A 25,066-nucleotide genomic window follows, 5' to 3' on the forward strand; every position below is an offset into this window, starting at 1 on the left:
ACTTCATTGTTTGTAAACGTCGTCCTAGTTGGTTGCTAATAATGTGTGCGAATGTGTGTTACAAGCCGTCATTGATTGCATTTTGTAAACACCAAGTGCTTTACTCCTTGCGCGGTACGAGGTTTGCTCTTTGTTTGCAAAACAGAACATCTCCGAGAGGTGGCGTTGTAATCAAACAGGATGGATACAATCAGTACAGAGAATTGTATATGCTGTGACCAATTCCGAAATGAACCGGGGGTGTTTGAAAGCATTTTACAAACGGGGACGAAGTTTACAAACAATGAAGTCAGTGGTGGCTTGTAATCACACATTCGCGATTATCTCGTTTGCAGACCCATGTTTACTGAGACTTTTTGCTTCTATTATCGTGTACTTACTTTCACCTGTGTCAGTTTGCACTATTACTTTTGAGACACCCTGTATAATATGTATGCATATAGACGCGATAGGGTGTCCGACTACGACGCGGAAGACTGAAATTCAATTCCCGCAATGGTCTTGGTTCAACAATGTCCATGGTTCATCCAGCCTCTGATAAATGGGTAGCTGGGACAACTCTGGGAGGGTAGAGGTGGCCGGAGCTCATCACACCACATCCACAAATGGCCGAGGTCGTGAATGTGTGGTGCCCTACTTCCACATCCCGCCATATGATATCATACATGTTGCAAGGTACAGGGGTTATTCTTTCCTTTACATCTGTACTTTTGTGCGAAAATGAGTTTGTGACCTTAAGCAGACCATTGGTTTACATTCTTTATAAAGATCATGCTTCGAAGTATATTAGTTTCGAAGAAATCAACGGAGTAAAAAAGTACTATCTATAAATGAGGTTTTAAGTTAGGGTAAAAATGTTCTCTCTGCTTTGTTTCCGGTCTTTGTGACTACCAGACAAATGGCTCAACGTTCATCTCCTACGTATCCATCTATTGGAACTTCCAACGTAGAGAGGAAGCAATTAAGTGAAGAAAAAGTGTCAGATCTCACTTATATGATGAAGTGGATGCCGGCTGTGGACCGACGTTACTTTGCTACGGTGCTGAAGAGAAACATATAAGATACTTTTTTTTTCAATTGTTTACAGTCTTGTTGTCAATAAGCGATATCTACTCTCAATGAGTACAGATGCGTTTCATTTTCTTATCAGAAGGATATGCAGTAGCATGTTATGTTAAAATGAACGTTTTGTGTTTCCACTGGGATTATATACTGCAACACTATTTACAACATGGTTACTTTTTCAAATGACTCACATGTCAATACTTTCTATTAAACATTACTTCAAAATCCAATCTTCACACTCTTACGTAATTCGTTTATAATATTGTATGAAGCAATATCTATTATTTTGTACTCTGGAGCATCTTTTACATCTTATTTACTTTAATAGTTCATGCAGAATATAGAAAAACTCGAATATAACTAATTTCTCACCTTTCTTTTTTTGCAAAAAGTTTTTATATTTAAGGGATAACCTTTTTACTCTCATCTGAAACGTTACTTTTGGAGTAAAAAGGTTCTAACTGCAAATTCGTCGTTGCAATACCTGAACATTAGTAATATTTTTTCATTAATTTTCCTGTATATATTACAGAGGGAGTGATCACTATACAAATGCCAGAGGCACAACTTGTTGGAATAATTAGTTTTCCCTGTGCACATAGTTAAATCTTTAACTAGCTCTCCTGAGAATGTTACGACTTGGCAGATAAAACCTTTTTACTTTAAGGTCGCGTAGTGGTGCTGAGGGGATGTGGAATTAAATTTAGAGGATGCGATGTTGAAAATAAAGGAAACATGAAACATGTGCCAGTATATCAAATGCCAATCAACTTTTCGAAGGTTTCTATTAAAATACTGTGTGACAACAAAACCGAAAATTACTACTGTCGGATTAAAAATTATAGATCCTCGAGTTTGCACTCCAATTAATGAATTAACCTCTAGACCTACATAAATATGAGTTACATCAAAATTTAGCTTATTCAATTTTGCGTTAATCTATGGTAACTATTTTTTTCGAGTATGTCTCCTATTTTTTATCGTAATGAGAAGAAAAAGTGCCGGTTTTTTTAGTTTTGAAAACGCCCGCTCTCTTTGAAATTCTATAAATAGAAAACGGGTGGCCCTATCGTGATGAAATTTTAGTGCACTGCAGGCAAAAAGGTTTTAAACACAATTCTTAATTTTCAGATTTTTAAATTCGTCAAAAAATCGTTTTGATCAATTTTGTGAAACAACTTTTCTTAGGATTGAGTAGTCTTGTTTTCAAGCTTTTTGCATCTGTTTATAAAATCCATGATTATTGTCAATTCACATTGCGAAACAGATTTTATGCACACTTTTATTCAACGAAGTAAAGAAGGAACGTGGCAACACTGCACGCACTGAGAGCCACAGTTTCCACGATTAAACGGAAATTACTGTGGACAACTCGTTTTACGTAGGTCTCCTGGTTAATTTTTAATTGGAGTCCAAACTGGAGTATCTATAATTTTTAATCCGACAGTAGTGACTTGAGAGAGAAATTGCATCTTGCATCGCAGAGAGAGAAATTAGACCAAGTATGTACTTCAGACTGTTGCTGAATAGTTTTATATATATATGCATGTATTAAAGAAACTTTTTATGCGTACACAATTTAGTGTCATCATGTTGCATATGTATTTTCTTATTTTACGTCGCTCAATGTTGCACACGTGTAAAGCATATGCTGTACATGAAAGTTATACATGAAAGTTATATATGTGCAAGAAGAATTATATTCTTCATGCATTTTTTGTCTTTCAAAAATACAGTTTGTGTGCTTGTTTTCCTTATTATTAGCTAATATGAAATTGAACGTGTTGAAAAAAATATACCGGGTGTCCCAGAAGTCTTTCCCTGATTACAAACTTTATTCATATCCGCTATATGCAAGGTAGAGATGTGAAAGTGGTGCCAAAATGTTAGAAAACTAACCAAGTTTATTTGTTGCAGGTTTGAATAACGTGGCTGTAGTGTAGCAGTGTCAGTGCCCAGAAAACTGGAAATGTTCAGAAATCAGGAAAAAGCTCAGCATGTCCTCTGGTATCACGAGACCCGGTCACCAATAACAGTGCAGAGGAACTTTCAAATGTACAGAATTCTTTCGTCTAGAATATCTGCCATCAATAAGTTGGTATTTAAAAAATGGAATTTATCTTCATTCCCAAATCCTGTCAAGTCCAAGAACCATTGTATGGAAAGATTCCACCCGATGTCAAGAGCATTAATTCCGGATTCCTTGGCACTGACACTGCTATACTACAGCCACGTTACTGAAACCTGCAACAAATAAACTTGGTTAGTTTTCCAACATTTTGGCACCATTTTCACAACTCTACATTGCATATAGCGGATATGAATAAAGTTTGTAATTAGGGAAATACTTCTGGAACACCCGGTATTTCAAATCGTTTGTTCCAACACAAATGCTTCATCACCGACTTCTACCCCTTTTCGAGTGATTTACGAGGATAAGAACGTCTTTGATTCTAGTACTACTACTATTACTACAACCACCGCCACCTCCAATACCACTACCACCACTACTACTACTACTACTAATAATAATAATAATAATGTCATTATTATTATTATTATTATTGGCACGCTTTTCCTGGTACTTGCCCCCCGACAAAAATTCGTGGTTGCGCCTCTGCTCCTCATCGTTGCGATTAGTCAAAGTGGCATATAAGCGACTAAACAAAGTAACACAAATAGAAATTTTAAAAAGTTCAGCAAGTTAAACGCACGTTAGAAGAATAATTTAACTCTATAATACTGAACAAGCAGAAAACATCATTTCTTTTTAAAGGTTGGTCAAGTTTATTTTAGCATCTTGTCATGCATAACTGCTAACTGGGGCAGTTAGCGTCGGAAGAGATATGTGCAGAGATGTTATACATAGATGACCGCGTTTAGTAAGTGATTACACTACAGATATTTAAACAACTTGATAAACTACTTATTTGTGTTATCTGAAAAGGGTATTTGGGTTGCAGGATGGTACATTCAGACTGTATCAAGATGAGCTACTGCCTGCTCTCCGCCTCTCGTGACGTACCTTGTAATTTGGAGTAATCTACAGACAAAATCATTGAAATTTATCTCGCCAGGAATAGATAACACCATTAACTATTACGAGGCTTGATGTTTTTCAAGTAAAAGTTCAAACTTCCGTTTTCTGTAACCATGCAATTCAATATCATTTAATGTAAATCTATCTATCTATCTATCTATCTATCTATCTATCTATCTATCTATATATATATATATATATATATATATATATAAATTCATTTAAAAAATCATGTCTAATTACGACTATTAACATTTTTAAATATAAATTTTGATCCAGAATTGTCATTGAACTTCTCGTCGATATTAGTGCCATCTGCACAACATTTTTTTTAGTCTAGGTTTATATTTATTTAATACCTACATAACAAAATCAGAATAACAGTAATCTTTTAGCTTAAATTGGTACATGATTTTTCGATATTCTTATGTTATGCAGCAGTAGCTTCAATTAATTCTTGTAAACTATAAATCCCACTTTTTAAAAACAAGAGAGCCACGCGCCAGGTGGAGACACATAGTGGTTCAGATCTCACTTGAACCTCTAGCCGGACCCTGTGGCTGAGTGGTTAGCACATCGCGCTGCGACGCCAAGGGTCCCGGGTTCGAATCACGCTCGGGCATGGTTGTGTGTGAATGTCCATTTATCATTTTCATCATTTCATCACTCATCCCCATCTTCGCAAATTAGCCAAGAGGCACAAAACGCGAAGTAAAATAAAATAAATCAAATCCAAAAAATTAACCTGTAGATCCAGTCCAGATTAGCCTTTCTGTGCATAAAGTGGGCTTAAATATAACTCAAACTAACAATCAAATATGTAATCAGAAATATGGTTTTGGCGCTAATCAAGAGCGTCAAATCGATTCTATACGTCGATTCAAATATTGAGATATTTGATAGCTAATATCATTTATAATATAGAACTGACAAAAATTACAATATTTACTGTTAAAATTCATCTTTTCTAATCAATTTACCACAAAGCCGATTCAAATGCCTCAAACAGTTTTCGAGAAATAGTGTTCAGAAGGGACCCATGTTTTCTGCTCTTCAAGCTGTCTACCCGTCCTGTCCGGTTTCCCCCAGGGGAGTGTCTTAGGCCCACTTTTGTTCCTTCTTTACATGGATGATCTGCCAGACAGACTGTCTTCTCTTCCCATAAATGTACTTCTCTTTGCCGATGATTGTAAACTCTTCTAAGAAATTTCATCGGAACGCGATTCACTAATCCTACAACAAGCTCTTACAGAACTACTTGTGTGGTGTCGCCAGTGGAAACTTGAATTGAATCCTCAGAAATGCTCCTGCCTCACCATTTCCTTAAAAAGGAACAAACTGATCTCTCTTTATACTCTCGAAAACTGTCCCATCAAAAATGTTTCCTCTCAAAAAGATCTTGGTGTTATCATCGATGAAAAGCTAAACTTCAATGATCACATTACATATACTACTAAACGACCCATGCGTCTCCTTGGTATTCTGTACAGGTTCCCTGAAATCCAAAACCAATCAGCCATTAGCATATTTTTCAAATCCTCTATCTCTCCCATTCTTGAATACTGCTCCCCCATCTGGACTATGGCTTCTAAAACTAATCTTTCCAGGATTGATTCTGTCCTCAGCTATTTCCTCGCCATTGCTCGCCATAGAATTCCTTCTCTCAGACACCTCCATAAAACAGATATTATGACTATTTTGAAGATCCAGTCACCACACACTCGTCACGAACTAGCAGACATGAAATTTTTGCACAAAATCATTAATGGCAAAATTAAAACCGAATTCCTTATCAACCATTTTCATCTACGAGTACCAACACGGCCAACCCGCAACGTAAAACTATTTCACATTCCCGCAACAAGGCTCTCTCTCCTACAGCGGTCTCTTTACTATAGGCTCCCCCACTTATATAATAACCTGCCTGTAAATACCGATATTTTCTTGTCAGAACACAGTTTCCGACAATCGCTTAGAATGTACCTGTAACAATTCTTTTTTTTCGTCTGCCATCTTGTATTGTCTTTTTTTGTTGTTGTTATTTTTATTTTTATTATTGTTTTTATTTTCTTCTTGTTGCTACAGTTTCAGTATAAAATGGTCATTCAGTACTGTATCAGAAACTTTAATTAAATAAATAAATAAATAAATGATAAGGATGACCCAATAAGAGCGACGGATTTAATATGCTGAATAGAACACTTTTATAAAGGAGAATGACAAATATTTTTACACCATTACAAAGATAAATGATCCGATTTAAGGATGCCAAGTTTGATTTACGCAACATGTTCTAACAATACCTTTATCAGTGATTGTTGCAGCTTAGTTGACATGGAGGGTTACACAAAGGAACATCGAGTTTTGATAGTGAAAACTCGTTACAAGAATTGCGAGTGTTATGCAGAGACTGTAAGGAAGCTTTGTGCAATCCTTGGACGTGAAAGTGCACCTAGTTCGCAAGTTGATCAAGAAATTTGAGGAAACAGGTTCGACAGCAGACATTAAAACCGCCGCAACCAAATTGCGCACACTTTAGATCCAGGATTGCGCACAAATCTCACTGAGCTGTTTTGCGCAGAGATTTTGATCGAACGTTGCCACTTTGATAGCTTTAAAGTTTGTGCGCAAAACTGTTTTTTTACTTTAGACAAGAAGAGAGAGAGAAATTAGAAATAAAATAGTAAATCATACCAATTTACTCAAACTCAAAAGTTAGGTTAGGTTAGGTTAGGTTAATGACGGCAAAAAGACGTGTAAGTCCACACACACACACACAAACAAACACAACAGAAGTGAGAACGGCTTGAGAACATTTTACATGTGACAACATCGCCTCATTTTGTTGTGCGCAATCCTGTACATTGTGACAGCTCGTCAACGGCTTATCAGATACTACTGATAAAACCGGAAAAGTGTGCGCAATTCGCGGTCTCAATCTAGCCGGTCTGTTGAGAACATTGTTATTGTACGTGACAGTGTTATTGCGAGTCCAAAAATATCTTTCATTCTTAAATCAGAACATTTACCCGTTGTAATGATGTTAAAGTATTTGCCACTTTGTAAGTGTACAGTATTTTCATAAGCATATTAAATCCGTCGCTTTTATTGGGACTCCTTCATAATAGGAACTCTTAAGCCGCACCTGATTCAAAGAGTACGGTGAGCAAGTTCGTGCCCTGTTGCCCCAAATTATAAATTGATGTCGGGGTGGTGTGGAAGGAAGTGAGAAGTCCAAATGAAGATGCATGGTGGTGCAGTACTCGGAAGCAAACTGGGCGATCGATAAGACCTGGTGTCGAGACTCAACAGCTGGCTTCAAATGAAGCGATAAGGCGAAGAAGAAGACGCTGGAAGAACAGTTTTCGTGGAAGGAAACAAGTCGCTTCGCAGAATATCAGGGATCTCTGCATTTGCCTTAAGCGAAGGTAATAAATGTCAAAGGTCAATGAAATCTGCATGCTAAACATACAACACAAAACGGCTTGCCGGATTTTCACATGCATTCTATTTCTTGAGCGAAAAATTATATCGCTTCAACACAACTCTATTTATTTATGTATTTACTTAAAGCTTTAGATACAGTACTGAATGACCCTTTTCTTCAACTGACACTCTGGCTACAGGACAACAACAGTAAAACAAAAACAATACTAAATAGTAAAGAAAGAAATTAAAAGTACACAATACATTCGTAACGATTTTCAGAAACCATCTTCTAGCAAGAAAATATCAATATTTGGAGCCAGGTTTTATTTAACCACCACCTCCGTTGCGGAGTGGGTTAGTATAGCACGCTACAACGCCACAGATCAGGGTTCTAAGCTCGGCCTGGACGTGCGTGTTGATTGTGAATGTCCCTTCATCAATCATCCTCATATTCGCGATTAGCCAAAAGTGTCAGAAAAGCGAAGTAAAATAATACCAAACAATCATTACATAAGTCTGTAGAAAACAGACCGTTGGGCCTCCCCGATGGCGCAGTGGTAGCGTCGTAGCCTCGTAATCAAGGGGTCCCGGGTTCGATACCCGGTGGAGGCACATAGTGGTTCGGATCCCACTTTAAACTGTAGGTCCAGTCCTGATAAGCCTTACTGTGCATAAAGTGGACTTAAAACACTAAATCAATCAAAACAGACCGTTGTAGAAGGGAGAGCGTCGTACGTGGTGGGATTCTGATTGGCCTCGTAGATTAAATTGATTGATTAGAAATCCGGTTTAAATTTTACCATTGATGATTTTAAGCAAACGTTCTTTCACTTTTTGCAGCTCATTATCTTTAGACTTCTGACCAAGTGTCTGTCCTCCACCACGAAAAATCCTAACACAGGGTATTCTTTTGTACATTTTTCAACTTGTTAGGTGACCAGCTCCAGGATTGTTAAAGATCCTGGAACGCATAAATTCTCATGGGTTCTATTGCGTTCCGCTGCAGGACCGGAACCTTTTCCTCGCTTAATTTAAATTCGATACAAGTTGCGCATTGTTTCATTCAAAAAAGTTTTCTGGACCGTTTTTAACAACCCTGAACAGCTCCGAAAAAGTCGAAGTCCAGGACTCGAGAATTTGACAACATTGCACTTCAGCACCATCTGAGAGTGGTCAACTTTGAAAGAGGTCTCTAAACGCACGGCCATGGAAATAGGCGGCTGTGCAGAATTGCGCTGCTGCCACATATGGGAAAAGCAAAGCGAGAGCGGGACCAAAGTCGCTGGTTCCAGCGCACTGTGTGGCAACGTCAACTGGGCTGCGTTGCCTAGTTCGAGCGTCACACCGACCTCTCTCCGGGGCACTTTTGTGTGATCCCTGAATTTTTGAGCAAATAATGTCCGTTTGTATCACATGGATTACAAAGACCAACTCCACAACGAGATCCTTCATTCTCTTAAACCTCCCAACACACGGGGTTGTGCTCCAACGTGGCAACAGCGCGAACTTCTGCCACCCGCCTAATTCCATTGCCGTGCGTTTAGACGAAAAACGATGTTCTGAAAGATGTAATTTTCGCACGGCCCATGGATTTAGAACTATAATCAGGCCCGTAGCCAGGAATTCTTAGTGGGGGGGGGGGGCGAAGTCAATTCTAGAGGGGCAAATTTTTAATATATTGTGTTGCATTGGCAGATATAGCAGGGTACAGAGGGGCACTTGCCCCCCACTCCTCCAAAAGTGATAAGTAACAGGAAAGGGATGATATCTTCAAACTCCAACGAACAACAAAATTTCGAGCAACATCAAATAACAATATTTCCATAATGACTTTTCCGACTACCAAAGAATACAAAGATAAAGTTTAACATAAATAGACAAGAAATCGAAATATGGCATCTTCTGTCCATAATGTAAGCATTCCCATTGATAGCTTCGCAGTTGCAAATGTCATTTATTTCTATACTGCCGTTTAAAATTCTGAGAGCAATATATAATATGATATGGAAACGATATCATGCAAACAGTCAGGGTTAAAACTTAAACTTTTTCTTTATAAAATGGATATCATAACACAAACCTATGTTGCTTATCATATTTGATCCGTTTGCATAGGGAAATGATTCATAGATCTAAATATTTGCAAACTGAAAACAATATTGATTTAATAGGGCGCAAATAATTTCACAGGGTGCCATGGCATTCTATTTAACATTTTTTTTTATTTAGATCGTTTGGGTTTCCCAGGGCTGACTCCCGCCCCACCCCCTTAGCTATGGCTCTGGACTTGGACTATAAGAATAGCAGATATTGAGGTTGCCAGCGAAGCGAGCAAGACAATTTTACGAAATGCACTTTTATTTTTATAAAATTTTAAGTCTAGAGGGCAATTGCCCCTCTGTGCCCTCTGCAAGTCCCTTTAGCCGTCTGGAAGAAAAATGCAAGAAACACTTGAAGACTAATTCCATCTTGAGTATCCATTTGTCCTGCTATTCTTTGATTCTGCTAGTCATGTTTCTTTACTTCAATGTTTGCCCCCCTAGATTGGACTTCAGTCCAATGCCTCTGCCCCCCTGTGGTTGCAGCACTGGTTGTGAGTGTCTCTTCATCAATTTCACGTAATCACTCATTGTCACGATTAGCTAGATGTATCAGAAAATCAACGCTAAGTAACAAAAATCAAATATCCACTCCCTCTTTCTGTCACATGAGTCGCAACACATCCAACAAAAACATCCAAACACATTAGGCACCTTTAATACAAGACTACTCAAAATGTCACAACTGTTCTAGATACTGAAAATTGCGAAATCATTTCCCGAAGTCTGAATCTGGAAGGGAATTTTTTCCCCATCCTGATACAACATTCATTATACGGAATCCCACACACCTTCATAAATCACAAAATCAATAAATGTCTTTGTTATGTTGCTAGAGTAATACAGGATATAATTGTAAAGATTAGTGAGAATTCCAGCTAGGAATGTGTTCTGAACTTTTCACAGGGGGGCATAGCAGGCTCTCAGGGGGGACTGTTGCCCTCCCTGCCCCCTCTAGCTACGGGCCTAACTATAATCCCGTATTCTAAAACACAATAAAGCAGAACTTGTAAACTAAATTAAGAATATCGTAATTTTTTGACGATTCTGGGTGCTCCACGAATTGAAATAAGAGATATTTATGTGAGGTTTGAAACACTCAACCGGGATTCGCTCCAGCTGGAGAAAATCGCTGTCAAGTTTGAGCAGAAAGAGAAGAAATTCTCAGGAAGTTTGGCGAAATTTGATTTACAACACAATATTGAACAGTTCTCAGAAACGTATTTTTTCCACGAGCTGTGGAGATAATCTGTTCGGAACGCAGGGAGGTGGATGTTTTCACACACATCAACGTGTTTTCATGAGTTTCTGATGAGTGTAATCTCTGGCAGATTTAGTGCGAGAGGCATGAGGGCACGTGCCCCTCCCAACAGGGGTGACTTATTATAAAGAAGTACTGAGACATCATACAGCATGTCCAGATATTAATCACCCAATAAATGTTGTCCATAAAAAACTTTCTATGCAAGTGGAGTTGAGGTTGTTAGTATTAACATGAAGAACATATAAATAAAATTCTTTCATGTACTTGGCAACACTCGGTACCATCATGCATTGGGGCAAACAGTAAATAGTGAAAATGGCGACTTTGCAGGAAAAGGCAATGTGTGTGCTGTGGTTGTTGCAAAGAAAATCTCCTGTAACTGTTCAGCATTAGATTTCTTTATGTAGGGTTATGTGAAGTACATCGTCTACAGCAAGAAAGTTACGGACTTGGTGAAATTGAAGTCCAAGATCGAGGAGTCTCTGGTATCAATCACCGTGGATGTGATCAAAAACATGTGGCGTGGCTTCATCAATAGACTTGATATTGTCAAAACCACTCAGGCAGCGGCGAAGATATAGTACAAGCAATGCAAGCACTGCTTGCACTATTAAAATATTATTTAATGTACTTAATGTTTTAGTCTTATTTAGTTTCCATCGCAATCGATTTCACAAAATTTTACGGCCTCAAAATCCTTCAGCAGCACGTTGCAAGCAACAGACTCTCTAATTGCGGCCGCCGACACGGGGAAGCAATGCACCCAAAGGATCATATCGTGTCAATATGACGACGCGTGAAATCTTGTTGCAGTCCAATCTTGTTCAACCCTCACAGAAAAGCTGAGCTTCTTAGTGCTTCTCGGAAAGCAGAAGGAAACATTGCCAGCAGACCAATAACCAATGTGTGTCTTCATGAGCACATAAAGAAGATCACAAGGATACTGATAATTAATAATCATAAAATAACTGAAAGAAACCATTATCATTACTCTAAATTCCATGTAGGTCACTTAAATTACAAATAATTTTGTATTTCGCGAATTTTAAAACGCGTCAAAAATTTGACATTAGGGGTTGAGGCAAAGGTGGAAAGGGAAGAGACACCTTGTGTCCAGCTCGAATTACGTCACCAGTGTTGAGAGCTACGGTCAAATTATTTACACGGTAATTCAAGTATTATGTTTAACAAATTTTACAAGTTAATTCAATAAATTGATCGCTTTTGAATAGAAATTTGGGTGGAAAAAAGTATCTAAAAAAGGGACTATCTTCTGATATTTGTAAACATCAGAATCTATACATTGTACAGATTGAGAACAAAGAAACATTTTGTATTATTATGGCACTTTATTGAATTGAATTGAATTGAAAAGTCTTTGCATAAGCATTGTATACATACTCTTTCTGTTGTAATGATTCTGATTCCACAGCGTAATTTCTATCTCCAAATAATGCATCTTCTATCCCGTGAGTGATAAAATTAAGGAAATAGGTTGGTATCACTTTCTGTTGTTTCAGAGTTTTTCAAAGTGATGTTGTTTGGATGCTTTGTAGTTGGAGAAAGAATCTGTGGGGAAGTGAGAGTTTGTTGCTGGTGTTTGTGTTCTGAATTAATCGAAACGAACATGAATTTGGGAGCAGTTGATACGGTAAAGTGCGGGTGCTTTACTGTTTGTTTGAGTTGGGTTATTAAGTTCACTTTTTGCACAGATAGGTTAATCAGGACTGGGCCTACAGTTTAATGTGGGATCTGAAATACCGTTGAATGTGCCTCAACCGGGTATTGAACCCGGGACCCCTTGACTACAAGGCAACATTACCACTACGTCATCGGGGAACCCAAAGAGGTGAGTGTATTATATAGCAATTTATATCTGCTTCGCTTAGCTCGAGGGAGAAAAGTGTAGAAATTAAAATCGTGGAAGCGAGGCGACCAATATCCGAGTTACCTGAATTTAAAGAATTATCTCATGGAGGCTTTGTGCGACACTTACAGGACTTTTGGAATTTATTGTGGTGAGTACATCGTTCATGCACGTGTTTCTCTTAGATGGAGATTTTAATGTTTATGTCCCATGAGTCAGAAGCGCCACCTTAACATGAATTTGGTGGGGATTTATATATATATATAATCGCTTGCATCCTTCGTCAGTCCACGCTTCGCTACTGCACTCAGGGTGTCCATGTATAGATTTATTATAATGAGAAGTATGTTCACTAAAGATGCTTTGAGTCAATGAATATAATTCCATGTCTGTTGTTTCCGAGAAACTTTTTTCGGTAAAGGTATTTTGATCTGTTATGGGGTGAATAATTTATAACGAACAAATAATTTTTGAACAACCCTTTCCAGAGAGAAAACAATAAAACAAAGATTAGAGCAAAAATATTAAGTGGGACCAGATTTACCAGACACTTAAGTCGTCACCAGAAATCAAATCGGTACTTGTTGCTCACAAAGCAATAATTTAACTGCTACACACAAAACGAGAGCATTCTAAGCAGTGGCGGTGATTAGGGAGACGTGGGGGACAGTTGCCCCCCCCCACTTTTCGCCACTTTTGCCCCGGCACTATGCTAAACCTTATCTACAAAGGGAAATATACTGTCTTTGCCCTCCCCGGTTTTGGAACTCAATAGCCGCCTCTGATTCTAAGTCAAATATGTTGGTGACAATTTCGCCTGAAGAAGTTAATTCTCACAACCTTGCCTCCTTCTGTAATCGTTGTTAAGAGTGGCCTGGAGGTTGGCATCAAAAGAGTTTTCCTGCCTCGGCGCGATACAGACACACCTAGCGAGATATCAGCGAACTAGGAATTCTTCTCGGTTGTGTCCTAAACCAGAGGACAGAGTACAGGATGTGGGGCCCCCATGGTGGAAAGACTTTCCACCATGCCTCCCCCTGCCTTCACCACCCCTCTCTTCCGTGACCGTTGCGAAAGGGCACCACCTGTTTCATTTCATTCTGGTTCCGGCTTCTTTCAAGATTTCTCCACTGGCAAAATATTCAATTCACTGCTGGCTGGAAAGTGGCTACGGCAAATAGTCATGACATTCACAAATGAGATTTGGATTAAATAAAAAACTTAAACTTAAAAGTGCTTCTGTTTCATACACAAAAAATACTAATGCTATTACCTCATAATAAAAAGGGCCTGGGTTCATTTCCCGGTGGAAGCACGTACGTACTTTGTGCAGTGGTTCGGATTCAACTTTGAAGGTACAGTCCCGATTACTTTATCTGACAACAAATTGCACGTAAAACGAACCCTTGCAATCGCCTATGCTCTTCACTGCGGAACTAAACTATTGATTATAATATTATATAGAGACAGCAAAAGGAAAAAAGGGCAGGACCTACGAAATGGTCGTTTATCCGCCACTGCTTTGAACTTAAGTATTTGGCAGATTTCAGTACAAAGTATTGGGTCTAACAAATTTTATGCCACATTCAATATTCTGTGCATACTACTACCATTCAAATAGCTGCCGGAAATGCTGAAACTCTTAATCTTTCCTTCCACGTCCTCAAATGTACAAATAACAACGTTAGTTTCCCAGCAGCGTAGAAAAACCTTTAGCTCCCTTACTGTAAGGTAAAGATATCCCGTGCACATTGCAACATATAGCGAAGGCATAATCTCGGCCATTGGAGGAAGAGGTGATGTGACAACCACGCTCTGACGCTTGACACTCGAACTAGGCAACGCATCCCGGTTGACGTTGCCACACAGTACGCGGGAACCAGCTACTTTATCCCAGTTCTCGCTTTGCTATTTCCACCTGTGGCACCAGCGCTATTCTGTCCAGCCGCCTATATTCATGGCTTACCTCTGGAATCTGGGGAGCAAGGCTTAGCATAACGCCAGAGAAGAGGAGAAAGCAGGCACTGCGCTCTGTTGCAAACGGCTGGTACAGTCACGGACACTGCCGGCTTGTAATGAATATATTGACTTTCAATGGAATCGTTACAAGCCGGCAGTGTCCGTGACTGTACACGCAGCCACATTTCCCCCTCCATGCACTCACTTCCTTCTCACGAGTTCATTGGACGAACCCTCTCGAGTCACTCCTCGCGCAGAGACTTGTAGATTCTGGGTGAACCCCAGAACCACTCCACTTATGGCCATGGCTTGTAAAATTCTCAACTGAAATCACCCACCCCCTGAATCGAACGCCGGTCTCCTGCGTAGCAGTCAGACGTCCTACCGACCGGACCTCCCTCTCGTTATTGCTTCATGGGTATTCTGAAATGGTATACTCCCTCCCTTTAAGTTAACTTGTATTGTCTTCTTGAATTGTTGTGTATATTTACTTTGGATTGACAATAGACTTTTCCCTTGTTACTAACAAAATATGTACAGTCAACGGCAAAGATAATGGTAGGCAAATTGTCCATCACTATTCTCATTACTTTTTTATTCTACATCCTGTGTTGATTTAAGGAATGAGACTGTGTTGGTTCGAAGTAGGCATTGTTCTCTGCTTATTGAAGTCATTGTTTCGATTCATTGCCATCGCATTGGGTAATATACAGACCGAATGAAAATTGTGGTGGACAATTCGTCTACTGTTTCTTTCGCCGTTGGGTGTACAGGTGGTGGACATTGAAACTGAAATACCTGGAACGCAGACGCTAACCTTTATTAGTATAGTATTAGGTCGCCTTTGGCGGCTACCACAGCAGAAACACGTCTGGGGAAGGACCGATAGAGGTCCTGCACAGTGGTGAGAGGGATTTGCAGCCATTTCTTTTGAAGCACACCGATAGTTTCACGATATATTGTTGGTGGAGGGAAACGTCGCCGCACCCTATCCTCCAAAAGATCCCATAAGGGCTCAATAATGTTCAGTTCCGGCGACTGGGCGGGCCATGGCAGATGTGGAACCTCACGTTCATCCTCATCGAACCACTCTGTGACCTGTTTAGCAGCGTGTATTGTTGCGTTATCATCCTGGAACACTGCGCCATCATCCGGGAATAATATTTGCACAATAGGGCCCTCCAGAATGGCAGTGACACGTTCTTCTTGAACAATCAGTGGTCCCAAAGACTGCCACGATATTGCACCCTACACAATCACGGATCCAGCACCATGTTTCACTCTGGGCACTAAGCAGTCTGGTTGGTATGCTTCGGATGGACTTCACCACGTAAACTCTTCCAGATGTCGGAAAAATAGTGGATGTGGACTCATCCGACAACACAATCCTTTTGAATATCCTGACGTCCCTGTCAGACAGCTTCCGTTTCCCCCGACAGTTACTCCTGGAAGTGGTTCATCCTTCATTCTGGTATCCTGCCGTGACCCTTGATACTGTGGCTCTTGATATCCTACAGATATTCGCAGTCTCCGTTACTGTTGCACCGGCGAGCACCATCAATTTGCCCTATTTGGAACTCTAGTGATATGTCCCCCATTCCACTGCGCTAAACCGAATATTCGACGTGCAGTCCAGATACTACTGTGCCAATTTGACTGGCAGGCGCACACCTACGTGTTCGAATGCTCGCTATGCTGTGCATGACCGAAAGGTGGCGCACGGGAGCCCTCTAGCAGTGTTTCAGCTTCAATGTCCACCACCTGTATATCTACTTGTATTCCTGTAGTTTCATGAATGTTGTTGGCATTAGGTCACATGGACTCAGAAGCTCAGAGCATAAAATATAGAATGTTGTATTTGGACATTTACCTGGTGTGTTCGAAAACAAGAAATAAATTCTACATTTTTTTTGTATTAGATGGGCAGTTTCTGAGAAATCTTTTTAACTATTGAAATGATTTACGTTTGTAACATTTCATACGTCTTTCAATTTGACTAATTTTAACTTTGTATCTGGAAGAGTTTATGAACAGTATGCACAGAGCCTAAATCGGAGACGAATAAACATAATTATGTCATTTAGAAAAGCTTATTACTTGCATAATCAAAATCAGATTTCTTTAAAAACTAATAGTATTCCAAACGAATATCCAAAAGAAAAATAGAGGGCTAAAAATTCAAGTATAAAATGCAGAAACCAGGTCCTGTTTCAGAAATTCCCAAAAAATGGAGACTTTTATGTGAGAGGTCACACAGCAGACTAAAATATCCTCCTAACTTTAAGTGATTTTTCTTGAAAGAGGTGAGTAATAACAAAATGGAATAATAATGCACATCAGTACATTAACGGCATGAAATATAAGTAAATAACGGAAAACAGTTCTAGTCTACTCATCTAGTTTAAGTAGTAGAAATATCTCAGTAAAGATATACTACTACTACTACTACTACTAATAATAATAATAATAATAATATGCTCCCCATTTTATAAGCTTGATCCAACAACCATTTTGTTATTAATTATATAAGACTTCTATTCTCTATTTATTAATAGTGGCGGCGAATGGGTTGAAAACCTTTGGCGGGGGGGGGGGGGGGCAAGGTGCCAAAATTTGGGGGCATGGAAAGTTTTCTTTTCCAAAGTAGACAAGGTTTAGCATAGTGCGTACCTACAAGTGGCAAAAAGTGGGGGGCAACTGCTCCTACGTTCCCCTCTAAGCGCCGCCACTGAATAGAATAGTTGTTTTCATATCAATTTCAGTTGTTTCACTTATAAATAATGTAGATAGCAAATGGATGCTGTTTCATCTCTAATCCTACATACATTTTCTACTTATCCATGCATTAGTATATTAATATTAATTATTATTATTATTTGATTTTTTTTTGAATATTTGAATTTAAAATTTTGGGTGCGTCAGCACTTAGGCTATTTTGCACCCGTCACTTTATAATGTCACTGGATTGTTGTGTCGTAACTAAAATATTAAGATAATAAAATTTTCTGGCCTGTTAAAAGCTGAGGCCGTTAAGAGGCACTTAACACACATAAGGACAAGACACAAAATTATACTGGCCATAGGGCCAGTCGCCAGAGCCTCGTTCGTCTGCAAAACGCAGTCCAGGGTGTACTACGTGGAAGTTCACCCCTTACACCCCTATTATTATTATTGATAGATTATAATTAATAATATACTTATTGATCTTAAAAATCTTAGTAATAAAACTGATTTATTACATTTATGATTATTGTTTTTATTATTGTTACGTGTGCTGATTGAGCGGCCTCTGGTTCGATTCTCCGTGGGATCTCGAAAGTTTCGGTTTTGACCCACCATCGCGAGGAGGACTGGAAATAAAATTGAAAAGAAGAAGCGACTGGTTTTGCTGTGAAATGCCCGATAACTGCGGCGATGGGATCTGGGATTCAATGAACTGACAACGTACCACCGAAAAGTCGCTGTCGCATCACAGGGTTTAGTTAATATTGCTATCGGTTTATTTTACATATATAGTACCTGCCTGCATTTAGTACTTCAACTTCCTATTTGCATGTAACTATCTGTGACACAAGAACTCCCGCCCATTGCGTGGAACTGCTTGTGTAATACGAAAGCTTACATGGACGGATACTTACATAACAGTCTGCTATTTTATCTGCTCTACCGTGTCTAGGAATCACGTGAGACGACTTTCTTTCAATAATCAGTGCTCAAGAACATATTTAGGGGGTCCATGGGGTTCGGACCCCCCCCCCCCGAAAGATTTATTAAGTACAAAAATTAAATAATGAATATAATGGATTAATGAAATAACTAAAATTAAATAACGAAAATATACTTCTTTATAATCGAGTGTTATTTATTTCCTCCAAACGTATTGGAAGGAAAGGATTATATTGTGATCATATGACTTTGAATGACAGTAGAAGATTTGTGCCCGACCCTGTGGCCGAGTGATCGTGCTGCGACGCCAAGGGTCCCGGGTTCGAATCCCGGTCGGGCTTGGTTGTTTGTGAATGTCCATTCATCAATTTCATCATTTCATCACTCATCCCCATCTTCGCAAATTAGCCAAGAGGCACAAAACGCGAAGTAAAATAAACTAAATCAAATCAAATCAAAAGTAGAAGATTTATGCACGATTTTTACTACTTATAATGCAACATTCATAAAATATCACCAGGAACTTTACTTTTCGTCAACTGTATCTAACAACTTTTTTATATTCAATAAATATTCAATTATTTATCTATTTGACATTAATTCCCCTTGCCAGGGCAGTTTTCTACTTACAAATTTAGCCATCCTTAACTCCACGTAAGCTAGATAATGAATACGTGCTGTTATATCACTATTCTCATACCGTCCTTTTACCTATTCATGTAATAAAAAAATATTAATTAATTTGAATATTTTAATTAATATTATTTTAATTAATTTAATATAATAATTAATTTTGTTTAAACATTATTATTATTATTTTGAGACACTTGGTTCGGACCCCCCCTCCGAAATATATTTCTAGATACTTGCCTGTCAGTGCTATACTTTCTATCTTTCTACGAATCCGAGAAACTTGTTGACCAGAAGATTGATTGATTGATTTATAATTTTTGGGTGCTTCGTCACGAATGGCCATTTTGCATCTTCCAGTGTATAAGGGGAAAATCCCCTTATCGAAAACCCTCATCTTAATATTAAAAAAGAGGTGTAAAGATCCCCTTGAGAGAAGTTAAAAATGCAAGTCGTAAAGGGATCTGCGTAAGACAAACACAACCAGATAAATTTTAGGGGGGCAAGGTACATTTTGGGGGGGAAAGATAGGCATAAACAATACTTTATATATGTAAATATCTGTATACATAAAATGTGTCCTTCTACGTGAATTTGGGGGGGTGCAGAAAGTGCCCCTCCTCCTTCCAAAGTCGACGCCTATAAACACAACACATTAAAAAAAGGTAGGAATTAGAGTACTGGAGCGTGATTCGCTCGAATATATAGAATATCAAATATCATTTCAATGGGACAATAACCGAACACATATGTGTAAAATCAGTCCTGGTAGTTTCAGCCCATAATCATCTATTCATTGTCATATATTGCTATGTATTGGTAAGATAGACAAGATTACAATTTAACTTGAAGATAATGACTATATTCACTTGAGTTTCAATTTCACTCACTCTTTCACTTCAAGAAGCATATTTGAAGGCCCACTACTACAGACAAATTACGGTTACACGTGAACTACTGGGTTTCGAGCGTATACCGATCGTTTGCTTGCTCGGGCATTATTCGCTCGAGCGAAGAAACTGTCCATTGCGTAAGCCATCTAGCGTCATCCGTGCGAACTATTAGACGATCGAGCAAAAGAGCCTCGATGTAGCACTCCAGTAGGGATAGTCTAAAAGCTACCTCGGAAACATTGTAAAAGGCCTGCTCTGGTCAAAAAGCTAAAATCATTGACTAAAACACTGCCATGGTCTCCAAACATCGATGACAAATCGTGGGGAAAGTTAAAACCTTGTCTGAAGAAATTAGAATCAGCACATTCGAGAAGAATGTGCCGCATACTTAAAACGACGTTACAGGTACGACACATCGGAAGGTCATGCCCTTTCCAGCAAATGTCGATGTATGAGGTGGCTGTGCCCGATTCGAAGCCGGTTTAAGATAACTTCTTCTCGGCGGACGGGAGGAGAGACGCCAAGCACTAGTGGTGGGCTTGATAGCGTGAAGCGTGTTCTCCCATACTTCACTCCACTCTGCCTACCACGTGTAAAGAAGTGAACAACAAGAAAAACATACCATTAACTTGTACATTTCAATAAATCTGAAAATATGGGAGTAGTAAGTGCCTCCCCTTGCCCCCTAGTTACGCCTATGATCTGAGATTATCCTATTAGAAAACTGGGTCAGTAAAGATACACAAGTCACCTTCAACTCGTCCTCGGATCGGATACGTTATTCTTGGTCAGTATTCTAGAACAAGTTCATCGGAAATCCGTTGAGCGAAATTTATAGACACTAGTCACGGAAAGCAGAGAAGACTCCGACAATTTCGAAAAGTTATTCATGCTTAAAAGCCATTACAGTCTTCGGCATTCTACCCACGCTTTCGATACCAAAGGTGCTTCATTAGAGTTTCGGAAAGATCACGACCTTTTTGTGTGTGTGTGTAAGGTAACCGTCTATCCTCATCGTTCCGATGAATGACGAATGTAGGAAAAGTTGGGGCGATCTAGCCCACCAATAATAATCTTCTTCCCAAAAGCTTACATTAGACATTACCAGAATTATGTACCCTATAGCTAGGGACGTGAAGTTTTCGCTTTAACGATAACACCCAAAAGTTCAGGAAAGTAAAATAAAGCGTTTAAAATATATTTGGGTAGGTTAAGGAGGCAAGTTTTCGGCGTTTTGGAATCCCGATATAACGCAAATTACGCAATTTTTTAGAATAACATCGATTTTTGCACTTTAACACCAAAAACGCCGCGAAATATGCAATATAAACTGGACATAACACTTCTATTGTTCAAAAAGAACTACCTGAAGCGTTATGAGATCTGTGATTTCTAGTCTAGCTGGTGAAAGTTCGATTCAAAAGAGATTGTCAGGATTCATTTATTGAAGTATGGCGCAGAAATGACTGACAGTGTTTAACCTCCTGAAATAGAATTCACTCGGCGGGAAGGGAAATTTCGTACGAAGGGAAAAATTTTCAGGGAGAAGCGGTGTGTGTGTGTACACAAAATGGTATTTTGAGGTCGCAGAGGGATTTTTTTGGCATTGTTAAGGAAATGTGAGGTGTATGATTGTGTTCAAAGATTTGGGTTTAATCATTCAATAAACATTTCATATTTAGTGGATGATGAGATTAAATAGTTTTTCATATGGAAGAAATTTGGTCATTTCTCACATAGGTAAGCCATTTTTTCTTTTTGTCTGTCTCAATTTTTCACAACTAACACAATGTAAATATCTTAAGCATAGAAAGAACATTAAAAATGCATGTAAAATAACCGAATTTTGCCCTAAACCGCGAAAAATAACACCGAATTGCAGTAAAAAATAACATCGATATTTAGGGAAAAATAAAACGAATATTTCATATCCCTACCTATAGCTAGAATTACACAATGAGAAACAGAATAATAAAGTAGCCGACGAGATAGGAAGATAGAAATAAATAGCAAAAAAGAGAAACAGGAGAACAAAGAAAAGTAGAAAGACAGTAGAAAGAGAAAGTGAGAAAGAAGGAAAGTATGGAGAACGCAAGAGTAAAGATAGAGAAGGAGAAGAAAGAAAATAAGATAGAGAACCCCAGTAAATATGGAAGACGGACAAAGAAAGAGTTAAAAATAGATAAAAAGGACAAAGAAAGAAAGAGAGGGGAGGGAAACAGACGAAAAAGGAAAATGGAGATTAACTGGAGAAGAAATAAAATAAGAGAGAGAACCCGAGTAAATATGGAAGACAGAGAGAAGGAAGAATATGAAAATAGTGAAACAGGAGGAAAAAGAAAAGGAGAGAAACCAGAGGGAATATGATAGCAGATTCAGAAAAGAAAAGTGAAAATAGAGAAGAAAAGAAGAGTGAGAATAAAGAAGGATAGAAATAGATACAGAAGAAGAAGAAGAAGAAAATAAAAGACGGATAAAGAATGAGTTGAAAATAGATAAATTGGAGAAAATAGAGAAGGGGAAAGAATGAAAGGGAGAGAAACAGAGGAAATAGAAAATTGGAGAGAAAGGAAAGAAAGACAGATAGAGAAACAGGAGAAGAAAAACCGAGTAAATAGGAAAGACAGAGAAAAGCTGAGTTGAAAACAGAGAAGAGAAAATAAACAGTGAAACAGAAGAGGAGAAAGAAAGAGGGAGAGAGAGAGAGAGACGAAGAAAGAGAGGGAGGGAAGGGGGAATGCACAAAGAAACAGGAAGATAAAAATTGATAGAGAAACAGTGAAAGAAAGGGATAGAGAAATTATGGGAGATACAATATAAAGGAAGCATAGAAATATAGAAAAACAGTAAGAAAAAAGAATATTGAAGCATAGAAAGAAGTAAATGGAGGAATCCAGGAAGAAAGAATCAGGGAAGATTGATGTAAATAAATAAACAGAGAAAGAAAGAGAAATAAATCATAAACGGAGAGGGAAAGACAGAAAACCGACAGTAAACCGACTGCTAGAAATAATGCATACATATTACCTTACTGTCACAACCACCTCTTGTGAAATTCCTAGTTACGTCACACCTTGCAAAAGCAAGCAACAACGGTTGGTAATACAAGGCAGCAGTTAAAAAACAAACTTATCGTGTTTGAGCAAAGAGTTCCTGGGTTCGAGTAGATGAGGTAAAATCCTATGATACCGATCAGACATTCTGAGAATGTGGCAGGGTTGTTAACTTGACGCGCTGCAAGCCTCCTCGATGGCGCAGTGGTAGCGTCGTCGCCTTGTAATCAAGGGGTCCAGGGTTCGATTCCCGGTGGAGGCACATAGTGGTTCGGATTCCACTTTAAACTGTAGTACCAGTCCCGACTAGCCTTACTGTGCATAAAGCGGACTTAAAACACCAACCTAATCAATTGACGAGCTGCAAACGATGGGGGCTAGGTTCGAATCTTGAGTAAGACATGAACTCTTTCGTGATTGATCATACAACTATTTCATATATTCGCCAATCATCGCGAATTACAAAGAGTGATATAAAAGCGACGTAAAATAACTTTTTTACGAAAATTGCAGTATCGGGCTGAAGCCGGCCTTCGTGACGGAGTGGTTAGCACAGTGTGCTATGACGCCAGGGGCCTCAGGTTCAAACCGCAGCCTGAGCATGGGTGTTCTTTGTGAGTGTTCCTTCATCATATCATCACTCATGATTAGTGGCGGCGATTAGGAGCGACGAGGGGGACAGTTGCCCCCACTTTTTTCCACTTCTGCCCCAGCACTATGCTAAACCATACGGAAAAAGCATACTGTTCTTGTCCCCAGTTTTGACACCTTGGCCTCCAGTTTTGGAACCCAGTCGCCGCCACTGAACATGATCGTCGCTATTAGCCAAAAGTGGCAGAAAAGCTAAGTAAAATGAACCTAAGAAATCGTGCTGGATTTAAACTGAGATCCGAAACAGGGGCTTGAGCGGGAATCGAACCCGGTACCTCCTTACTACCTTAGATCGTGGGGGTATTTACATGGTGGTGAAAGGGTTAGCGCACAAGCAGAAGAAAAGATTCGAAAGAGTAGCTACTCACCGGACGCTTAAGTTATATTCCGTTCGATCTATCGCAATGCCGAATTCGTTACGTATGCGTTACGTCACGGCACACATGCGAAGGCCGGTGTGGAAGGTCAATAAGTGGAGAAGCGCTAGGCGTCCGTTCCAAGCGTCGGCTAGAGACTGCACCGCATACCGCGTCGCAAGCTCCACTTGGCAGTCTGCCCACCTTCCCTTGCACTTCCCCTCCAAGAGTACCTTGTCTGAGTCCAGGAACTAAAGCCGGAGGGAATTTCTGGGAAGTCTTCGCCTTTTCTCCAGGAAGAGTATTTTTCTTCGTCGAAAAAGCAATCAGAAAATAATCCCAATTAAATTGGTTGATTGATATTCCCAGTCTTCAATTTGCACCGCTGGGATAACCGGAAGGAATTGACTGTTGATTGATTGATTTAGGTCTCTTTCTGCCAGTTTTGAGTTTGAGCTTTTGATTTAAACTTGATACAAACCGGAGGTGGAGGCGCCCTCACAGACCCACACTTTTTTAATCGTTAAAATTCAAGAAATGTTGATTATATATGTGCAGTTATTTATTAATTATAATAATTATAAAAAATCATCATTAATAAGAAATAATAACAAATTATTGCAAGAGTGTCACATACATATTTTATCATTCACAAAAACTCACTAAAACCACAATAATTTTTTATTAAATATAATAATTACACTAATTACCATTATTTACAACCAATTGTACACTATCACTGGCATGAGTGTCTCGAATATCACACATTCAAAGATGGCGCCTGATAAGCCCAGCTAGTGCAATTTTCCTCCTATTTACAATACATTTAAGTTTTTATGAACAAAAGTATTGCAGAAATATTGTGAACACCCTAGGAAACGTATTTCATTTTCAATTTTTATAAATATTTTCACAGTGGAAAAATATAAAAAAGTGGTGGTGGACCTGACAGCTAACCACCCCCCACCCCGGCCCGGAAAGCTATGGTTAAGACCATTTTATGCACACGAAGACTAATCGGAACTGGATCTACAGTTTAAAATGAAATACGAACCCCTATGTGCCCCCACCAGGTATCGAACCCAGGACCCCTT

The 25,066-nt window shown here is 39.0% G+C and overlaps 1 protein-coding gene across 2 annotated transcripts in view; it reads right to left on the minus strand.

The window, feature by feature from the left end:
* LOC146004633 (monocarboxylate transporter 12-like) overlaps positions 1–24,111 on the minus strand; it is a 70,569-nt gene extending 46,458 nt beyond the window's left edge. Inside the window, exon 1 of one of the 2 annotated variants that reach the window (XM_083143529.1) lies at positions 23,985–24,111. The gene's annotated coding sequence lies outside the window, so the exon portion shown is untranslated. Of the gene's footprint in view, positions 1–22,939; positions 23,022–23,984 lie in introns of those variants that run through there. The other variant, XM_083143531.1, reaches the window with a different exon arrangement.
* Between the last annotated feature and the right edge of the window lie 955 nt (positions 24,112–25,066).

The sequence above is a fragment of the Lepisma saccharinum genome, chromosome 22, assembly GCF_977018435.1.
Source record: "Lepisma saccharinum chromosome 22, izLepSacc3.1, whole genome shotgun sequence".
NCBI lineage: Eukaryota > Metazoa > Arthropoda > Insecta > Zygentoma > Lepismatidae > Lepisma > Lepisma saccharinum.